Genomic DNA, 8,734 nt, shown 5'->3' with positions numbered 1-8,734 from the left:
TTATTAGCATGATTGTTGATTGTTGTACAGGGATTTGTGACAGAGCATTATAAACAAGTCCAGAAGACTGATTTGTATTTTCCTAAAAGCTTTAAAGATATTATGGTTTATTAATAAATGTATTGCATAAAAATGCAGAAATTCAGAAGGGCAGTTATATTGTATATATCACTCCTTGCTCTTTGATGCTGTACAACATTTTTCAGATCTGAGATTAAAAGATTGAGCTCTGGATTCGATAAGACTTCCACACTTGCACATGAACAGTGTGTACTTAATAGATATACCTAAATCTGGTTTCACTTTTGGGGGGCACGGTGGCTTAGTGGTTAGCACGTTCGCCTCACACCTCCAGGGTTGGGGGTTCGATTCCCACCTCCGCCTTGTGTGTGTGGAGTTTGCATGTTCTCCCCGTGCCTCGGGGGTTTCCTCCGGGTACTCCGGTTTCCTCCCCCGGTCCAAAGACATGCATGGTAGGTTGATTGGCATCTCTGGAAAATTGTCCGTAGTGTGTGATTGCGTGAGTGAATGAGAGAGTGTGTGTGTGCCCTGCGATGGGTTGGCACTCCGTCCAGGGTGTATCCTGCCTTGATGCCCGGTGACGCCTGAGATAGGCACAGGCTCCCCGTGACCCGAGGAAGTTCGGATAAGCAGTAGAAGATGAGTGAGAGAGTGAGTGAGTGGTTTCACTTTTAAACTTGGACAAGTGCACAATGTCCATATTTCAGGTTGGTATAATAAAACTGCTTTCTAAAGGATTAACAAATTAAAACATTCATTGGAAACAAGCATTATTGTGTGAATGTATACATGTGTGAAAAGCTTGTGTGCAAATAAAAGGTGCACAAGTGTTTTACTAAACCTAAGAACATTTAAATGCATTGTTCTTATACTATTGTATGTACTGCACAATGTATCTGACATGGAGATTTACACACATTTATGAGTGCATTAAACCTGGTGCTAATTAACACTAATTTGTTTGAATTAAGTTCGAGAGATATCAGTAGTGTTTTCATGCTTACTGAAGTATTATGATGCAAAGTGCTAGGCATTTTATATTCTTTGTTGATTTGTCTGTGTTTTTTCAGTAATTATGTTAGAGTTGATGATTTCTATAAAAAAGGAAACGTCTTGTTTATTTAACGTCTTCACAATTTTGCCCTTAGTGAAAATACTTCTTATTCACTTATTCTTAGTTTCTCTGAATGATTCATTGTTAGTTATGGTGGGTTTCCTAAGTATGTTGTAATCTCACTTTGTAAGCAGTTAACAGCAAACTGTTGTGCTTTATGACCAGTAGTTAAATTAAGATATATGATTTTGGGGAGCTCTATGTTTGAATGCCTCATAATTTAACAATCTACAATTAATTTAGAGTTGGGTGATTGATTCTAACCCTACAACAGGTATGTGTATCAGCTTTGTGAATTGTTCCTCTTTTTGCAGATAACAGAACTACTAAGTACTTATTCATTTAGTAAACTAAACTTGAATGTTATGCATCAAAATAATGAATATTATGTTAAGAAAATGTTTGCCTTCTTGTATGATCATTGTGGCCCATAGAGCCAGGGAATGGTTTGCTTATGCGTTAACTAACTAAACTTTCTTGTTCCTTCTAAACATTCAGACCAGTAATTTCGTGACAAGTAAATTCATGTCTATTGTTGGAAATGATGTGGTGTCCTTTGGGTTTTACAGTTTCTTCGCACCTTCTAAAATCATGTTGGAATGGCTACAAGAAAATTTACCCAAGGTGTAAAAGAGTATGTAAATGTGTCTGTCTGATTGGTGTCCTGCAGTAGACTGGCATCTCATTTAAGGTGTATTCCCACCAGCAGTGCTTTATGTCAGCACAAACTAGTCTGACAATTCTCCTCTGACCATGCACATTAAAAAAGCCTTGCTAGCACAAAACTGCTGTCCATTATACATCTTTTGTTGTTGTTGTTATCACCACACTGTGTAAACTGGAGTCTGTTGGACATTTGGACATCAGCAGTTTATGAAATAGTCAACCAAGCCATCTGGCACCAACAACCAAGCCATGGTCAACATAAATGTGATTATAGTGGTGTTTGTGAGCATCATGGTTGTATTTGCATGATTTTTATACATTCATTGTGCTGTTGTCACATGATTGACTGATTGGTTAATTGCATGAATGAGTAGGAGTATAGGTGTTCCTAATAAAGTGGTCACTTAGTATATAGAGTAGAGGTTTACTTTTGACTTCTCTAAGTGAGAGAAAGCTAATCAAAGGGAATTTTTCATAACCTTTTTTTTTTACCCTTCTCTGCCAATAACTCTGGAGCTAATTCCTACTATATGAATTCTAATTCATATAGTAGGTGCTATGAGCAGTGTGAAATGAAATCTTGCTTCACTCAAACTCACACATACTGCTTTTTTCAGTTCTAACAGAGGCGCAGTGATCTGTAAAATTTTGGTATAATAATATATGTTTGACCTTTTTATACTATTTACTACCTGTACAGTATACTTTCAATTTATTTCTAGAGAAATATAGGATTTTCCGTGTATTAGTTGAGGATCACTGACTTCTAGATGTTTTTTTTTCCTCCTATGCCTGTTTAGGAGAAATGGGAAGGTTGCCATTAGCATTTAATTCTCAACATGTCCTACATCTTGGATTTTTTGATCCAACAACAAGATGAACCATAACTGAACATAATCAAAAATAAAGCAAAGAAACAATCAAAAAATGACTAAGGGATCTTTATAGGATCTTGATTCAGTGATACAGTCCATGATTCATTTCTCACAGGAAGAATTAAAGAGATTATAGGACTTACTATGTCTCAGCAATCTCTCCCATGGTTTTTTTTTGTGATTTTTATGGGCAAAAAAAAAAAACTCCTATCAGTTAAGACATATATGTAAGTACTTTGGATACCTGTAGAGTAATCATGCACAATGTATGTGAATTAAAGCAGGCTTTGGGTGAATATGTGTTGTCACACAACACTTGGGTAACTTTAAAAAATTGCAAGTTCCTTCAAATATCATGGAGTTTGCTGAATTTTGCATTCATTTATGCAAATGCAAAATTGTGAAATCTTGGAGGGTTTGTCTAAGCCTAGGTGATATGTTTATGACACATATCCTGAATATAGATTTGTATATTCTAGCATGTGTTTAGCATGCTAGTTTGTTGGTTATCAATTATTATTTTTTTTTAATTTAAACTGAATAGACAAGTACATATTTTGCCAAATAACATCAGTTCTACAGTTTTAACAATTTTAGTAAACACCATTATTTTGTTTAGCTCACAAACTTTTATACATACTCTGCATATCTATGGTTAAAACTAGGATTTTATTCCCTGAAATATCTCATTCTTTAAATATCTTATTCTTTAACATATTCTTTAAATAATGTCCTCAGGGTGTGAATATGGGTTCCAGCTACTGGATAATTTCCCCAGTAATGAGGCCTCAGGTGACAGAAACTGCTAGCTATTTCTATCTATCTTTTCCTGAAATTGGACAGTGTATGAATGTGGTTATTGTTATCATGTGGCTGTGTATGCATGAACAAGAAGTCAGATTCGTTGCGTTTTATAGAGTAATAACATACTCATTGTGTTTACGGGGTGTTTACTGTTACTGTGGTCCTTCTCTTCAGTATAGGTGAATGTACAGTTGTGTAAGTATAGTACATTAATTGAAGCAGATAAAGCAGATGATCCTCATTAATAGTAAAGCATTGTGAGGAACATATATTTCTTAAGATAGCTGTCACAGGAAGTTACCATTTGCTTGGAGATACGTTAGAAGAAATTAAAAGATCATGTGAAACTGAGGCTGTTAGAGACTGAAAAGCCGAAACTGTGAACTAAACTGATTCTGGGTATCACAAGAAAAAGCCTGCTGTGGAATCATTTGGAGTACTTTCTCTTCACCAAAGAACTGGGCTCACAGGAAAAAAGTGAAGCTGCCAAAGAAAATTACTCAGATAAATCTATCGGGAAATAATTCTATAATACCCCACTGTGGTTTTATCGACCATGAAGAATATGAAGCAAAAACAACACTTAGGTACACTATTACTATACAACATGCAGGGACCTAAAGTATAATGGTTCAGTATTGTACACAATGTACTTTCATTTCTGAATAGCCGACAAGTTTTTGAGGAAAGACTTTTCTTAAAATGCTTTATTATGTCTCAATATTTGCTCTTCTGATTGAATTTACCAGCACCGTTATTAGATTCTTTTTACCGTATGTAACTTTGTTTCCTAATTTTGAAGAACATAAAAAAAAAAATAAGCCTGCCTTTCAGAGCGCTACCTCGTGTCCTTCTATTTTCCTATGACCTAGAGAGAAAATTGCAGTAGCCTTATCCTGGATATTCAATCACAACTTACTGAGTTTGTGATTAGGCTGCTGCACATGATAATATGTAAATGTACTTCACTGGCTGATTTTATAAGCCTGCGAAAGGAAAAAAATGTGTCATCTTTTGTCTAGAGCCATTGTTGCCTTATTGCCTTTAGATAGAATTTTTAGTTAGTCGATTATAAAGGTCACAGTTTAAGAATCATGACTACCAGCAGGCTTTATGAATGTAAAATGATTTAGAAATTTAGAACATAATAGTTCACCACCATCTTGGACTTAATTAAATCCTACACAGGGACTGTACGTCAAAAACGTATTTATCTCTGGATAGCCGGATCATTAAACACTAATTTAACATTTTGGAAAAGACACAGCAATTTTTTTTTCTCAGTAATCTTCAGTAATTGCTTGGTCAAGGTAAAAGTAAGAGAGATGTCCAGTTCACCAAAGGGTTATGAGGGAAGGAGGAAACTGGAGGACCCAAAGGAAACCCATGCAGACACAGAAAAGGACATTTGGGACTGATTTTAGACCTTGATCTATCTATCAAATCCTCAGAATAATTTCATCTAACAAAGGGTTTATTGATCATATTTACATATATCTCCAAATACAGGATATATGTAAATCCTCAGCCGTTTGACTTTAGCTACTTCTCCCTTCCCTTAACATATAAAACTATAAACTGTATATTTGTCACTTTTTATTTACGCTTATAATCTTTATCCAAATGGATTTAGGAATGAGGAAATACAAGCAAAATAGTCCGTTTGTGTGCTGCTGTGTAAACACGTCTTATTTCCACTATCGTCCTCCGCCTAAGAAAAAAAACAAAAACAAAAAAAACCCAGAGGGGAAACTTTGAAGAGAATTAAATAAAGACTTTTCTCAGCTTGCTATTGGACAGACGCCTTGTAAGTCAACGCAAAGGGGCGTGATTTCAGTAGAACACGCCCACGGTATCCTGTCGCTCGCTCGAGCGCAGTCTGCCTTCGCGGTGCAGGCGCGCGCGTGTGTACATGAACGTTTTCTGAACTAAAAGACAAGAAAAAAATCCTGAAAGCGCGTGGGAAACTCTACCAAATAACATCTTTCTGCTTTGTAATTGCATGTTCGTTTTGAGGACAGGCTTCTTCTCTGTCCGGAGTCTGCTTGGACATCTCGGAGGGGAAAAAACAAGGTAATTAGCTTGTATTTATTCTGTTGTCGGAAGTTGTTGGGGTTTTTTTTTCATTAGTAACCCGGGGAATGGAGATTCACGATAGTGTTTGTAGCAGTGGGAATGATTTCATTGAGCTCGGGTGTTTTCGCGTGCTGCGCGACACAAAGCCCGTCTCGCGCGCACCACTGCAATTTAAAGTCCTGCACAGACCGACCCCAGTCTGCGTCCTTCTCCTCTCGCGCACACAGCAGCATGGTAGGTGTGTGATATTATCTGCGCGTGACATTGTTTTCCCTTTCCTCAAAAGCACGCTATAGCTCGGATTTAACGGCAAACGTTGATTGCATTGAATTTGCGCTCCCTGATTTTTTTTTCCACGCGTCTATTGTTTGCAGCTAATTATGGTGCAGCGTTTGTCAAACATCTCGGGGCTCGTGGTGATGATGGGAAACAGACGTCTGTGTTTTCTTTAGGGGTTGAGAGTTAAGGTTGCTTTTTTTTTTGAGGAGGAAACGGAGGTGATGAAGTTGCAGCGGTGAAGAAGGGGACAGGATGCCAGCTGGCACCGGTGTGTGGATGAAGGGGATCAGAGCGCAGTTTGAACTTGACAGTGACGGAAGCGTTACGTTCTTCTCTAATCTAATGAGCCGTCTGTGTAGAAATACGAAAGAGTTTCTCTCGCAAACACGCTGTAAATCCGGGAGGAGAGTGATGCGCATCTCGGTCAGGAAGAACATGTATGATGAAGGAAGAGCATACATGCTGAAGGAAGAGCATACATGCTGGAGGAAGAGCATACATGCTGGAGGAAGAGCATGCATGCTGGAGGAAGAGCATGCATGCTGGAGGAAGAGCATACATGCTGAAGGAAGAGCATACATGCTGAAGGAAGAGCATACATGCTGGAGGAAGAGCATGCATGCTGGAGGAAGAGCATGCATGCTGGAGGAAGAGCATACATGCTGAAGGAAGAGCATACATGCTGAAGGAAGAGCATACATGCTGAAGGAAGAGCATACATGATGATGGAAGAGCATAAATGATGATGGAAGAGCATAACCTGTCTCTCTCTCTCTCTCTCTCTCTCTCTCTCTCTCTCTGTGTGTGTGTGTGTGTGTGTGTGGTGTCATTTTTGCCGTATGATTTATCCCATGTTTTTCCTCTCCCCTAGTGCACTGTTAACACATCAAGAGAAAATTAAGTCTTGACAAACTCTGCTTGTGGTTATTTCTAACTGGTATTTATCAGCTGTATAGTCTCTGACCTGCAGAAATCTCTCTCTTCTTTTCTTTTACCTTTTTCTTTTCTTTGTGTCATTCTTTCCCCACAGCAATAGTCTAAATTAAGTCATTTGTTAAGGTCACAGCAAAATGCTGTGACTTCATTCTCTTAAGCGAATAAGCTAATAAATTGATTGCTGTGCTCTAAGCTATTTTTTGCACATATTTCCCCCTTTTTTCATGTCAGAGTACTGTTTAAGTGTACTCCAGATGTAATTGCTATATAAGTGCTCTTAAAAAGACAGAAAGATTCTGCCTTTTTTTCCCTAGCAGAGAATAACTTGAGTGGACTTTGTAAAGGTAAAATCTTCTTTTTTTTTTTCTACTTTACTTTCCACTTTACTTTGCGTCATACAGTGAAAGAGTCATGCTGTATAAGACAATCAACAGATCTAAATGAATATGCTTTGGACATGCATAGAATGACATTTTAGACTATTTAAATGATCATTTGAACTATTTCCCATTTCTCCAGAGTTAATTTAACAGACAATATGGGCGTGCTTTATCGTGAGATAAGGAAATTGGCGTCTAATAAACGAAAGGGCTCATATATGTTCCTTAAAAGACACATAAACATAAAACTGTGTAGAAATGAAAATATTGACCAATTCTTTGATAGACACATGAAGACATCAACATTTACTGCATATCAAAGCCTGCAAATCAGCTTGTGATGTCATCGCAGTGTCATAAGAAAATAAAGCAGAACAGTCCTAAATTTACAGTATTAGGTAGATGGTGTTATCAAGAACAAGTAACAGAAGCTCTCTTGCTAGTAAAATAGGTCAAGGTCTATGAAATTCATCAAGTTAAAACAATCTAATCTTAGCGAGGCGCGAGCAATGAATTTATTTGGAATTAAAGCTAATTTAAACGTTTATTTAGAAGGTGTTTAGTCTGAGCCAGTGACTGAGCTGTTGAGACAGCAAGGAGAAGTTCATTCCAACACCTCGGTGGTAGGACAGAGAGAGTCGTCTTTGTATCTCGAGTGGCTGCATGTAGCTGCCGACCCTTTTGTAACTTTGTAAACAAGCATCCCTGTTTTCAAACTTACAGATAGATACAGGAAGTCAGTTGAGGGAACGTAGCATTGGGACAAGTTCGTGCCCTGAGACAACACGAAAACAAGTGGTGCAGCTGCATTGTGGATCAGTTGCAGAAGGATCAGTGATGGAACACTGGAGAAGACCTTCTATTTAATCATGTCCGTGGTGTTCCAAAAGTCTCCATATATATCTGGGAAATTAACACTTTTTTTTTAGTAAAATACCTTCCAGATTGTTTCCTACTTGGTTTATCTTATGTTCCTTTGACAAAAGAAGAATGATTAAAAATCATTCTCATGGCTGTCGAAAGGTTTCACTGGACATACAGTTGCATGCAGATGGTTTACTCCAGTTTTTCATGTAGAGGATGTTTTGTAAATAAATACGTTTAGCTAAAAATCTTTCATTTGACTCAAGACTTTTTATACCCTGTATAAACTGTTTCCTCTTATTGCACAGCATACACATGAACATAAGCTGTGGAAAGCTGCTCAAACGTCTGTTAATGTCTATGCGCTCTGTCGTCACACGGTATAGAGCAAACTGTAAAGTTAATCCAGTGCTTGGAGATGCCAGACTGATCTGTTCTTGACTGATTTGTTATTTTTTTTTAGTCTGGGCACCACTCAGGCTCCCACACAGAGGTTAAATGCTGTGTTTGTGTGTGTATAAACATTATTATTATAGTATTGTTGTTATATTCTGAAATATATAATATATAAGCTCTTTATTGAGAATATTATATAATTGTTACAAAGTTCAATGTTACGCTTGTTTTCCGGTCAAGGTTTTACGAAGGGTGAGAAATCTTGCACTGTTAAACTGTAAACTTGCTTCTACCTTTCCCAAGCTCAACATCACCAGGCTCTT

The 8,734-nt window shown here is 37.6% G+C and overlaps 1 protein-coding gene across 2 annotated transcripts in view; it reads left to right on the top strand.

Moving 5' to 3' along the window:
- The first annotated feature begins 5,332 nt into the window (after positions 1-5,332).
- Positions 5,333-8,734, top strand: part of sema6e (sema domain, transmembrane domain (TM), and cytoplasmic domain, (semaphorin) 6E) — a 144,518-nt gene continuing 141,116 nt past the window's right edge. The window contains exon 1 of one of the 2 annotated variants that reach the window (XM_060870231.1): positions 5,333-5,553. The gene's annotated coding sequence lies outside the window, so the exon portion shown is untranslated. The remainder of the gene's footprint in view (positions 5,554-8,734) is intronic. The other variant, XM_060870233.1, reaches the window with a different exon arrangement.

This window comes from Tachysurus vachellii, chromosome 5, assembly GCF_030014155.1.
Source record: "Tachysurus vachellii isolate PV-2020 chromosome 5, HZAU_Pvac_v1, whole genome shotgun sequence".
In the NCBI taxonomy this organism is placed as follows: Eukaryota; Metazoa; Chordata; class Actinopteri; order Siluriformes; family Bagridae; genus Tachysurus; species Tachysurus vachellii.
The sequence above is the reverse complement of the archived record's forward strand: the minus strand, read 5'-3'. Positions and strand labels throughout refer to the sequence as shown.